At 42.5% G+C, this 12,607-nt stretch overlaps 1 long non-coding RNA gene across 1 annotated transcript; it reads right to left on the reverse strand.

Moving 5' to 3' along the window:
* Positions 1-3,602: 3,602 nt before the first annotated feature.
* On the reverse strand, positions 3,603-8,722 carry LOC138950439 (uncharacterized). Its single transcript, XR_011450660.1, has 2 exons — positions 8,616-8,722; positions 3,603-3,926 (listed from the first exon to the last, which is right to left on the reverse strand). It is a non-coding gene; the product is annotated as an uncharacterized lncRNA (long non-coding RNA).
* Positions 8,723-12,607: the final 3,885 nt, after the last annotated feature.

The following is a 12,607-nucleotide window of genomic DNA, read 5'->3' on the forward strand; positions in this document are numbered from 1 at the left end:
GCACGTCATGTGCTTGTTTTTTTCAGCTGCACATGCATTTGTATGTGTGTTATGCAAATGTTGTAACGTGAATGCAATGGGTGATGAATATTATTTTGTTGTGAATGTCCAAAATTCAGTGCTTTAATTTAAAAGTCCCTCTCAACTGAGACTTGATTTGTTGACATGTTGACTGTTGTGAAAGAGGAGGAGGACTGCTGCATACAATTATGTATAGATACTCTGTGTTGTGTTTTACTTTGGCCATCTTGTTATGGAATAGTATGTATTAATTTAATAACAGCCCATCAAAGTATGTATTTGTTCATTTTTTCTTTTCTCTTTGTTATTTGATATCAGGAAGCACTGAAAGATGTAAACCTTCAATTGGCAAATATAAAATCTTGCAAGGTTGTTTTAATACTATTTTGCTATTTTAAGTTTTTGTTAAATTCAGAGATTGTGATTTGCAGCTGTGATCAAACGTATTTATTTTTGTTTTTGAGTCACTTGAGAAAATGTGACTCTATGTAATCGGTCAGTGTTAGTCTGTCCGGCCGGCCGTCTGGCCGGCCGTCCGGCCGGCCGTCCGTAGACACCACCTTAACGTTGGACTTTTCTCGGAAACTATCAAAGCGATCGGGCTCATATTTTGTTTAGTCGTGACCTCCAATGACCTCTACACTTTAACGATGGTTTCGTTGACCTTTGACCTTTTTCAAGGTCACAGGTCAGCGTCAAAGGAAAAATTAGACATTTTATATCTTTGACAAAGTTCATCGGATGTGATTGAAACTTTGTAGGATTATTCTTTACATCAAAGTATTTACATCTGTAGCCTTTTACGAACGTTATCAGAAAAACAAGGGAGATAACTAGCCTTTTCTGTTCGGCAACACACAACTTAACGTTGGGCTTTTCTCGGAAACTATAAAAGTGACCGGGCTCAAATTTTATGTGAACGTGACTCATTGTGTTGTGAATAGCAATTTCTTCCTGTCCATCTGATGCCTCATATAATATTCAGAACTGCGAAAGTGACTCGATCGAGCGTTTGCTCTTCTTGTTATAACAGACGTTATCCTCCATGCCTCAAAAGGGGTTAAAGGATTATTAAAACTTGAAACGTGTGTGTGTGTGTGTGTGTGTGTGTGTGTGTGTGTGTGTGTGTGTGTGTGTGTGTGTGTGTGTGTGTGTGTGTGTGTGAGTGCATGCATGCATGCATGCATGAACGCGTGCGTGTGTGTTTGTGTCCACGTGTGCGCACATGAGCGAACATGAGCGAACATGCACTACGCTGTTGTAAAACGTTATCAAGGGAAGCAGCTATACCATTATCAATGAATAAAACAGTAGCCGTCCTGGGAAGACCAAAACATTGATTGCCCCTGTAAAGCGGTCACACTGAACAGCACAGCTTGAGACAGGCGTAACGATATATTGTTTATTCTGTAAGCCATCTTGTCATCCATCTTTGTATTCTGACATGTGGACAGAGCATCCTTACACTTGGACACATACCAAAATTCAACATCCTGGCCTCCTGCTCTCTACAGGAAAAGTTATTTTTACGGAATACATTTCACACATTAACTTTAGTTGAGCTTACTAAATTAATCCATAATGATCTCTGCGTGGTACAGCAAGCTTAACCCAATCTGTTGAGTTTTGGTAGGACGGGCGCAGTGGCGTGGTGGTAAGACGTCGGCCTCCTAATCGGGAGGTCGTGAGTTCGAATCCCGGTCGCTGCTGCCTGGTGGGTTAGGTGTGGAGATTTTTCCGATCTCCCAGGTCAACTTATGTGCAGACCTGCTTAGTGACTTAACCCCCTTTGTGTGTACACGCAAGCACAAGACCAAGTGCGCACGGAAAAGATCCTGTAATCCATGTCTGAGTTCGGTGGGTTATGGAAACACGAAAATACCCAGCATGCCTACTCAACGAAAGCGGAGTGAAGCTGACTATGCTCTCAGAGTATAGTGTGGGAAACCCAAATGGGCAAACGAGTTCACATGTAACTAGAAAATTCTGGAACGCTGAAGAAGAAGAAGAAGAAGAAGAAGAAGAAGAAGAAGAAGAAGAAGAAGAAGAAGAAGAAGGAGAAAAAGAAGAAGAAGTAGAAGAAGTAGAAGAAGAAGAAGTAGAAGAAGGTATGTTTCCAAGTGAAATGATGCAAAAGCCTGAACAGATCTGTCATGGTTGATTGGTAAACAGGATGCTTCCCATGGGAAGGAAGGTGGCTTTAGCACTGTCAATCATACCACAGGCACTCGTTATGAGCGGGGCGGGATCGCACAGTGGGCGGGGCCCGATGCTCTCTCAAGACTACTACAAAAATAAGTCGCGTGAAGCGATATAAAAACATTTAGTCAAGATCAACACCACTGACCAATCATCGCCGAGACTACATTCAGATAGTCTCGGCTAACCATACCAAAGACGGGTCACGCTCGCCGCCGCGAAGCACGCATCCGTAGTACTTACTGAACCTATTTCCTTTCATTCTGAGCACAATTTAAGAGTAAACATGACATATCTATATATATTTGAATTCAGTAGAAGATGAGGAATACAATGCAATCATTTTTTAATCTGTTTGCAAAAAATCGATTTTAATGACAGCTTTGAGCAAACTCATTAATTAGTTTTTAAGCCTCCAAACTGAAGTTTCATGCAAATCGGTCGAGTAGTTTTCTCTGAATCGCTGTACACACACACACACACACACACACACATACACACACCACGACCCTCATCTCGATTCCCCCCCTACGTTAAAACAGTTAGTCAAACCACGTGACATCCAAGACATCAGCCCCGCCCACCTCGTGTCGAGTGCCTGTGAGTCATAACTACAAACAATGAACATGATAAAAAAACTACACAGAAACACACTGCACACTGCATTTGGTCACCAGTACAAAAGTCATATTTCACAACAAAAACAACTTTATTGTTGCTTTCACATATAAATGTGTCCCATGATTCTGATACATGTTTTTAAGAAATGTAAAAGCGATTAAAACAAATAATTATGTGCATTTTGATCAGCAGGATGATTTTATCATGTTAGTCATATTTATATAGCGCTGTCAGTGTGTATCTTGCACTTGCATACACACACAGACTCTCATAGTCATAAAGCACAGTATCGTTTTCTAATCAAGGATTATTCAAACAAACACACTCACATTAGCATGTTATGATCTAAACAAAAATTATTCAGATGAACAGACGCGCAAAACTGATGACTGACTAGCACGTACAGCATGGACACAATCCTAACAATGAAATAGCTAGTATATACTTTTGAAAGTTATCAGTCGGCTCTCATATGAATTTCACAAAACAACACTATTCTGAAACCGGTAGACGAAGACACAAAAACTGAGAAAAACAAAGCAAGGGATTATATAAAGTGATAATCTCTCCTAGCAATGAATAAATAAGAAGCACCTCAAGATACAGAGTACAACAAACTATGGAATGGTCGTTCGCCAACTCAATAGCATTATCATCATACATGCACACATATACATTCAAAGGCACTGGCCATCCCATGTAAATGATTCCGCTGCTTGATCTTTGTACAGACTGGGACTTTTTTTTTTAATAATTCACCCAACTGTCCATTTTCAAAATTCTTTCATCAAAAATAATTCCCACTGTGCAGTAAGCAGTCTGAATGTCGATTTGTCGTAAGTTTCCAAGCAGGGCATTGTCTTGCACGATGTAAAAAAAAAAAAAAATCTCAGATCTAAGATTGTGATCCCAAGTTTTCATGTGAATGTTTAGGACTGCGTGTGCCTTTACCCAATATCAAACTTAAATAATGGCCTCAGGAGCCAGATCTGGGCGGAGGCGACCACGGTGCAAGGGAAGCTCTATGGCAGTCTGGACGACCTACAGCGCACGGCAACATTTGCGCGGAGAGCCGGCGTTTCCATCTGAGTGATCAACAAGAAGAAGAAGAAACTTAAATAAATTGATGTAAATCCCTGTAATTTCGGTCACACCCCGAAATACAGATTAATCAATCGTATCTTGTAATGCTAGTTAATGTATGGATTTAACTTTTGACTGCAAATAAAAAAAAATTCTTGCATAAAAGTTCTATCAGCTTAGCTCTTCTTTCATTCACTGATCCAGTTTGATTATTCAAAAGGGATGCGAGTACTGCATCACGACATCAATTATCTTATAAGTTAGAATGCGATTTTTTTTTAAAGATTTGTTAATGTTATTTTCTTCATTCAGAAAGTTTCAGCAGCAACATTCAACCTTATACAACCAGTGTCCCTACATTGCAGGTGGCCTGTTATTTCAGGTTAGTTTTGGTCATGGGGGTAAGCGTACAGAGGATGTGAAAAAAATGAAAGAAAGCAGGATGACTTCAAAGGGAGGGATCGAGTCTTAAATTGGGGGTCTCAAAAAGGGGTTCCATTGTAACAGACAAAAGGAATAAAAAACAAATCAGACACGCTCTCATGGAAGGTGCCTCACATAACAGGTAAATGTGCAACAGTATAATCCATGCACACTGTTAAAGCGTTCATTGTTCCCCCCCCCCCCCCCCCCCCCCTACGTTTCACGGGTAAAGGTACATGCAACTGTATAATCCATTCACACTGTTTAAGCATTCATTGTTTTCCCCCCTACGTTTCACAGGTAAAGGTACATGCAACTGTATAATCCATGCACACTGTTAAAGCCGTTATTGTTTGCCCCTAGGTTTCTTTCATTCAGCGTGTTGCTTCACATAGTCAATACAAGACATGAATATAGTGTACTAATAAACTGTTGCGATCACTTCAGAAGAATAATCCAGCAGTATATACTTAGCAGTATAATTAAGTGAGTTAATAGTGACCATTTTCAATACAGAGTCTTTCCATAACAAGATGCCCACAGCCCTACAAAAAACTGACACAGCGTGTGTGTGTGTGTGCGCATTTGCATGCGTATGTGCATGTGTGTGTGTGTTTGTGAGAGCGTGCGTGCCAGCCTGCCTGTGTGTGAAAAAGAAGTTGCCATTGTAATAAACTTGCAAGTTCCTATCTAAACCTTACCAAAGTGACAATACATGTTGGAAGAACATAATAATATTCTAACACTGTAATAGTATCAACTCTCCTCATGCAACTCAACTGACCCAGCAGATTTGATGCTTGGGATTAACACTCACACAAACAAAGGAGGAAAACATTGCAGAATCCCATGCGCTTTGCAACCTCACGCAATATAAGGCACGCAATATATTCTTTCTTCAAATAAAAGTTATTGTCAGTCACTTTCTTTTGATAAGAAGGAGGGGCGAGGAAAATTATATGACTCCTAAGGCAACAACACCCCCCCCCCCCCCCCATAAAGAAAAAGAGAAAAAAAGAGAGATTGGTGTAAAACAGGTCTGAAAACGTTTGAGGGCGACAGGCCAAGGGAGACAATCAAGTGAAAAATCAAAGAAAAGTGAGTGAACTATACAATTTGCAAATCAAACATTCAGTTTTGGGACGTTCCCCTGGTTAATACTCAGCATCATTACCCTCACTACACAAACGAAATCTAAATGCACATGTTCAGCTTTGCGAAAAACTAAATAAAAATAAAAACTAAAGGAGAAAAAACTTCCCCACCGACCCAACTGTTTTACCATGTAAATGTAACCCTGATGTAACACATGTTGTGTATGTGATGGGCCCAACTCTTTAATCACATGGCACAATTCATCTACAAGGGAAGAACATCATGGATAACCAATAAAACGTGCATTAATCTGAATTTCAACACACACAAAGGATCACTTTTTTTAAAAAGCCTTCATACACTGACACTTTCTTTATTTGGTGTTTAACGTCATTTTCAACCACGAAGGTTATATCGCGACGGGGAAAGGGGGGAGATGGGATAGAGCCACTTGACAATTGTTTCTTGTTCACAAAAGCACTAATCAAAAATTTGCTTCAGGGGCTTGCAACGTAGTACAATGTATTACCTTACTGGGAGAATGCAAGTTTCCAGTACAAAGGACTTAACATTTCTTACATACTGCTTGACTAAAATCTTTACAAAAATTGACTATATTCTATTCAAGAAACACTTAACAAGTGTAAAAAGAGAAACAGAAGCCATTAGTCGCCTCCTACGACATGCTGGGGAGCATCGGGTAAATTCTTCCCCCTAACCCGCGGGGGGTTACATTGACACTACTCTTGTTCCTCATCATGTTACTGTAACAGGCAATCCATTCAAGGAAGAACGAGCTTCAAAGAAATCAAATTGCCGGGGATCCCGGGGCCCTGCAGCTACCCTGGCGGAGTTCATGGGCAAGTCCCTTGGTGGGGGTCTTGGGGCAAAAGCCCAAGAAGCTGAAGCATTTGGGCCTTGTGAATATGAACTTGGTGAAAGATAAATTTTGCATGTAAAAAAAACCCCACTATTTTGGTATAGATTTAGTTTTTTTGTTGCTTTTAGCGAAATTGCAGAGATTTAGATTGCCTGTGCAACCCTGATCCAAAACATTTTGTGTACGTGTGCCTGATTCACAAGTTTGACTCCTATTACCGTCATGATTGTGATATCCACAAGTTTGACTCCTATTACCGTCATGATTGTGATATCCACAAGTTTGACTCCTATTACAGTCATGATTGTGATATCCACAAGTTTGACTCCTATTACGGTCATGACTGTGATATCCACAAGTTTGACACCTATTACCGTCATGACTGTGATATCCACAAGTTTGACTCCTATTACCGTCATGACTGTGTTATCCACAAGTTTGACTCCCTTTACCGTCATGACTGTGATATCCACAAGTTTAACTCCTATTACCGTCATGACTGTGATATCCACAAGTTTGACTCCTATTACCGTCATGACTGTGATATCCACAAGTTTGACTCCTATTACCGTCATGACTGTGATATCCACAAGTTTGACTCCTATTACCGTCATGACTGTGATATCCACAAGTTTGACTCCTATTACCGTCATGACTGTGATATCCACAAGTTTGACTCCTATTACCGTCATGACTGTGATATCCACAAGTTTGACTCCTATTACCGTCATGATTGTGATATCTACAAGTTTGACTCCTATTACCGTCATAATTGTGATATCCACAAGTTTGACTCCTATTACCGTCATGACTGTGATATCCACAAGTTTGACTCCTATTACCGTCATGACTGTGATATCCACAAGTTTGACTCCTATTACCGTCATGACTGTGATATCCACAAGTTTGACTCCTATTACCGTCATGACTGTGATATCCACAAGTTTGACTCCTATTACCGTCATGACTGTGATATCCACAAGTTTGACTCCTATTACCGTCATGATTGTGATATCCACAAGTTTGACTCCTATTACCGTCATGACTGTGATATCCACAAGTTTGACTCCTATTACCGTCATGACTGTGATATCCACAAGTTTGACTCCTATTACCGTCATGACTGTGATATCCACAAGTTTGACTCCTATTACCGTCATGATTGTGATATCCACAAGTTTGACTCCTATTACCGTCATGACTGTGATATCCACAAGTTTGACTCCTATAACCGTCATGACTGTGATATCCACAAGTTTGACTCCTATTACCGTCATGATTGTGATATCCACAAGTTTGACTTCTATTACCGTCATGACTGTGATATCCACAAGTTTGACTCCTATTACCGTCATGACTGTGATATCCACAAGTTTGACTCCTATTACCGTCATGATTGTGATATCCACAAGTGACAAACACGATGCATAACCAACAAAACTTGTACTCAAGCTGAGTTAATTTGAATCAACACACACAATGACATGGGAAGTCTCTTTGAAGCGTGTCCTCACAGCTCATCTTTCTTCTGTAACACCCCCCCCCCCCCCCCAACACCACAAAAAAAAAGAGCAAAAAAAGAGATAGGTGCATGTTCAACAGCACTGAAAACGTTCGAGGGTGATAGCCCAAGGGAGACAATCAAGTGAAAAATCAAAGAAAAGTGAGTGAACTACACAATGTGCAAGTCAAAGATTCCGTTTTGAGACGTTTCCCTGATTAATACTCAGCATCATCACCCTCACTACATAAAAAAATCAGAGTACAGATATTCAGCTTTGCGGAAAATAAAATAAAACTAAAAACTAAAGGAGAAAAAACTTTCCTACTTGCCCGACCGTTTTACCATGTTAACGTAACCCTGATGCAACACATTTTGTGTACGTGATGGGGCTAATTGACAAGTGTGACACTTAAATTACCTGGCATGATTCATCTACAAGTGAAGAACATCGTGTATAACCAACAAAATTTGCAGTAATCAGAATTTCAACACATACAAAGGTTAAACATTTTTTTTTTTAAAACAACTCCTATACTGACCCTACTCTTTTTTCTTATCATGTTAATGTAATTTTTTTCTAACTCTGATCCAACAGATTGATTAAAATTTTGGGGAAAAACAAACAAAAAAACTCTGATCCAACACATTCTGACACTTATTGAACACGGCATGATTCAGTTATCCACAAGTAAAGATCAAACATCACATGTACATGTACAACCAACAAAACTTGCGTACTCTGAGTTTGAATCAACACACACAATCACACGGGCAGTCTCTTTGACGCACATTTTCACAGCTCATCTTTCTTCTTCTTTTTGATGTCATTGCCGCCGGCAATCTTTTTCTTTTCCCCTTTACCGTCTTTCTTCTTGTCATTTGTGCTGTTCGAATCCTGTAACACACAGAAAATCTTTATGCTAATGATGTCACTGCAACACACAGAAAAACGTTATGCTAATGTCACTGTAATACACAATAAATTGTTATGCTAATGATGTCACTGCAACACACAGTAAATTGTAATGCTAATGATGTCACTGTTACACTAACACACAGTAAATTGTAATGTTAATGATGTCACTGTAACACACAGTAAATTGTAATGTTAATGATGGCACTGCAACACACAGTAAATTGTAATGCTAATGATGTCACTGTAACACTAACACACAGTAAATTGTAATGCCAATGATGTCACTGTAACACACAGTAAATCATAATGTAAATGATGTCACTGCAACACACAGTAAATTGTAATGCTAATGATGTCACTGTAACACTAACACACAGTAAATTGTAATGTTAATGATGGCACTGTAACACTAACACACAGTAAATTGTAATGCCAATGATGTCACTGTAACACACAATAAATCATGATGCAAATGATGTCACTGCAACTGATGATAAAGGGGTCGTCATTTTGACAAACAAATATGAAATTTCAGAAAATAAATGACTCAAACAACTAACTGTATAACCAAGCAAGTAGCATTTTCTTCTTCTTCTTCTTCGTCCATGGGCTGAAACTCCCACGTAAACTCCTGTTTTTATTGCACAAGTGGGATTTTAGGTGTATGACCGTTTTGACCCCGCTATTTAGGCAGCCATACACTGCTTTCGAGGGAGGCATGCTTTGTATTTTTGTGTTTCTCTAACCCACCCAACTCTAATTACAGGATCTTTTCCGTGCGCAGTTGGTTTTGTGCTTGTGTGGGCAATTAAACCAAAGAGAGATACATTTACTGTTATATTATTGTTTGTGTCAAATTGAGTCTGAACGGTTTTCTTTGCATATGTTTTTGGAGGTAAAACCATGATGTGTGTGAACTTGAATGCTACGACTCTACATATATATGTTTCTGGAGGCAAATCCATGGTTGTGGTGATGGTGGCTAATATTTAGTACCTCGTGTGTGAGAGATTTTAATGGAAAATTTCCTAAATAAATTTTCATTTGATTAATATACTTACCCGAATCACATTAGCATTGAGTCACCTGAGATGCTTATCACTGAAAAACGCTTACCCGGCTAAAATCTTTAAAGGGAAGCAACCCCATCACCAAAACGAAAGTGAAAGTAGCTTTGGTAATGGGCCAGCACACTGGGGGTTACCTCCCATACGGGTGTGTGCCACGTCACTTCCTCTAGGAACACGTGCCTACTCTCATACGGCTTTAAATAACCTTAAAACCATAAGCGGGGCAGGTGGGAGGGAATACAATATGTGATTCGGGTAAGTATATTAATCAAATGAAAATTTATTAAGGAAATTTTCCATTAAATTACATATTCTTACTCCGAATCACATTAGCAGATAACATCAACAAGGCGGTGGGCAAGAAATGAATCAAAACTCACCATCAAGTTCTGGACAGGAACTGGCCTGCTGCTATGAGCGCTGGGAGGCCTCTGGAGCCATCCTGTCGAAGAGCAGCGACGTCCCGAAGATAAAAGTTTATAAATATATCTTCGGAACGCCAATACGCAGTTGTCAGCACCTCCTCTAGAAGTCTGGAGCGCAGTACTGCCAGAGAGGATGCCCACGCCCTCGTTTCATGGGCTCAGGCCGAGTCAAGTGGCAAGGAGGGCATGACCCCCCCCCCCCTCTTTGTGCGACTCCACTCATAAGCTTGCTTGATGAGCGAGGACACCCACCGGGCCAACGATACCTTCGACAAATCTTTCTCGCACCTAGTAAGGAGAGAGATAAACAACAACTTCTGAGAACTAGACCGACTCGGCTGAGTCCGGGCTAAGTACAGACGGAGAGCCCTAACAGGGCAATTGACCGAATCAGGATCATCCGAGGCCAACGCGCTAGTTAGAGCCCTGACTCTAACCAGCGGAGAGGCCTACCCTGGAGACTGATTCTTGGCCAGGAAATCGGGCCGGAACCGCAAAGATGCGGAACGGTCCGACTCAAAAAGAAAAATCCCCAGGCAGACCCGACAGGGCGTGGACCTCGCTACCCCGTCGGGCCGATGCCAACAAAGGAGAAACAGCTTTTAGCGAGTGACATTGAACAGACTGGCCTCGCTCAAAGGCTCAAACTCTGCGGAACGTAAGAATTCCAGGAGTAAAAACTAAGTCCCACTTGGGAGCGGGCAAACGCGCCTTGGATTCCTTAAGAGCAGCCCCTCCAAATGGAGGCGAGCGCCGGATGGAAGCCATTAAGAGAGGCAAAGTGGAGCGAATCTGAGCTTGGAGCTTGTCCACCCTTCTCTGAGAAGGCTGGACCGTCCCAGCGACCGTGTCGAAAGACATCCCCAGATAAGTGAATGTCTGTGACGGGGTCAGCTCCGACTGTGCCCGGTTGATCGAGAAACCCAACAAGTTGGATTCTCGAAGAACCGTCAGGGTATCCTGCGAGCAGCCGCTCTGTGACTGGTTCATGACGAGCCAGTCGTCCAGATAAGCCCGCAGGCGGATACCCTGGGGCCTCCCCAGTGCACAGGCCTGTCGCACCACCATGGTGAAAATCCATGGTGCGAGGGACAGCCCGAAAGGGAGTGCGCGAAACTGGTAGATCTACTCTCCCCACCGGAAACGAAGCCATTTCCGGTCGGCCGGATGCATAAGAAAGTGAAAGTATGCGTCCGTGAGATCGATCGAGGTCACCCAGTCTCCTGGGCGGAGAGAGTCTCGGACAGAGGGCGGCGTCTCCATCTTGAATTTTATCTCCCTCAAGAAAGTGTTGAGGAGAGATAAATCCAACACGGGACGCCGTCCACCTGACGCTTTGGGAACGGCGAAGAGACACCCGTAAAATCCCAAGGAGCTGTGAACCCGAACTCTTTCCACCACGCCCTTCTGCTCTAGGAAGGCAATTTCCGACTGCAAGACGGAACAAGCTTCCTGCGAGAAGGAGGGCTTGAATCACGGCGGCACTCGGGACAGAGGCGCCCTTTCCTCCCGCCAGAGCAGGCGGAAGCCCGATCTCACCCTCCACAATTCATTGGCTGTCTACCACCGACTTCCAATGAGAAAGTGCCCGAGAGAGGCCTCCCGCCATCACCAAAGTGGAAGGCGGGAGGGGGGGTGAGATCGGGAGCACTTCATTGGGGGTATGTATGGCTTACTCCCAGAGCCATCACGTCCCCTCCCCGATGCCGTCCTCTTCTTCCCGCCATGCCGCTTCTGAGCTGGCTTGGGGCTTGACGATGCCTGAGCCTGCTTTTGCTGAGCAGGCTTAGACTGTTTCACCCCCTGCAGAGTAAAGTCGAGGAACTGACTGACCTTGTTCGACTGAATCTCCTTCTGTCTGGCATCCATTGCCAGCGAGCAGAAGAGGGACTCCTCTGAGACCGGGGAGACTCTCAAGGTCTCCCTAGTAGCCAGCTCTGTGAACTGGGAATTAGAGAGGAAGAGATCCCTCCTACACAGGACCACTTGGGAATACTGTAGGGAGGATAGCCGCCTTTGTTCCTCATTGACCTTGGCCAAGGGGGTCAAACGCGCCAAAACATCATCCGCATCTTGTTCTTCACTGAGAGTGAACGGAACCGGCGAATCGGCCAATGACCGAGTGTGACAAATGGATTTGTACATAATTTAGTGTTAGATGGCTTAAACAAATGTGTACATATTGGCTGGCCATACTTTGTTGTTTCACGACTTGACCGCGTGGTAGGAATGTCGCATGTTGAGATAGTTGGCTGACTCGTGTGACCTGTATTGTCATTGGCTGCTACGGGCCAATCAGAGATGACTAAAATAGGATAACCTTGAAGCCGCCATGTTAGATAGCCGGCAGAACATCTGAAAGCGCTCTCG

The sequence above is a fragment of the Littorina saxatilis genome, linkage group LG16 (genome assembly GCF_037325665.1).
Source record: "Littorina saxatilis isolate snail1 linkage group LG16, US_GU_Lsax_2.0, whole genome shotgun sequence".
In the NCBI taxonomy this organism is placed as follows: Eukaryota; Metazoa; Mollusca; class Gastropoda; order Littorinimorpha; family Littorinidae; genus Littorina; species Littorina saxatilis.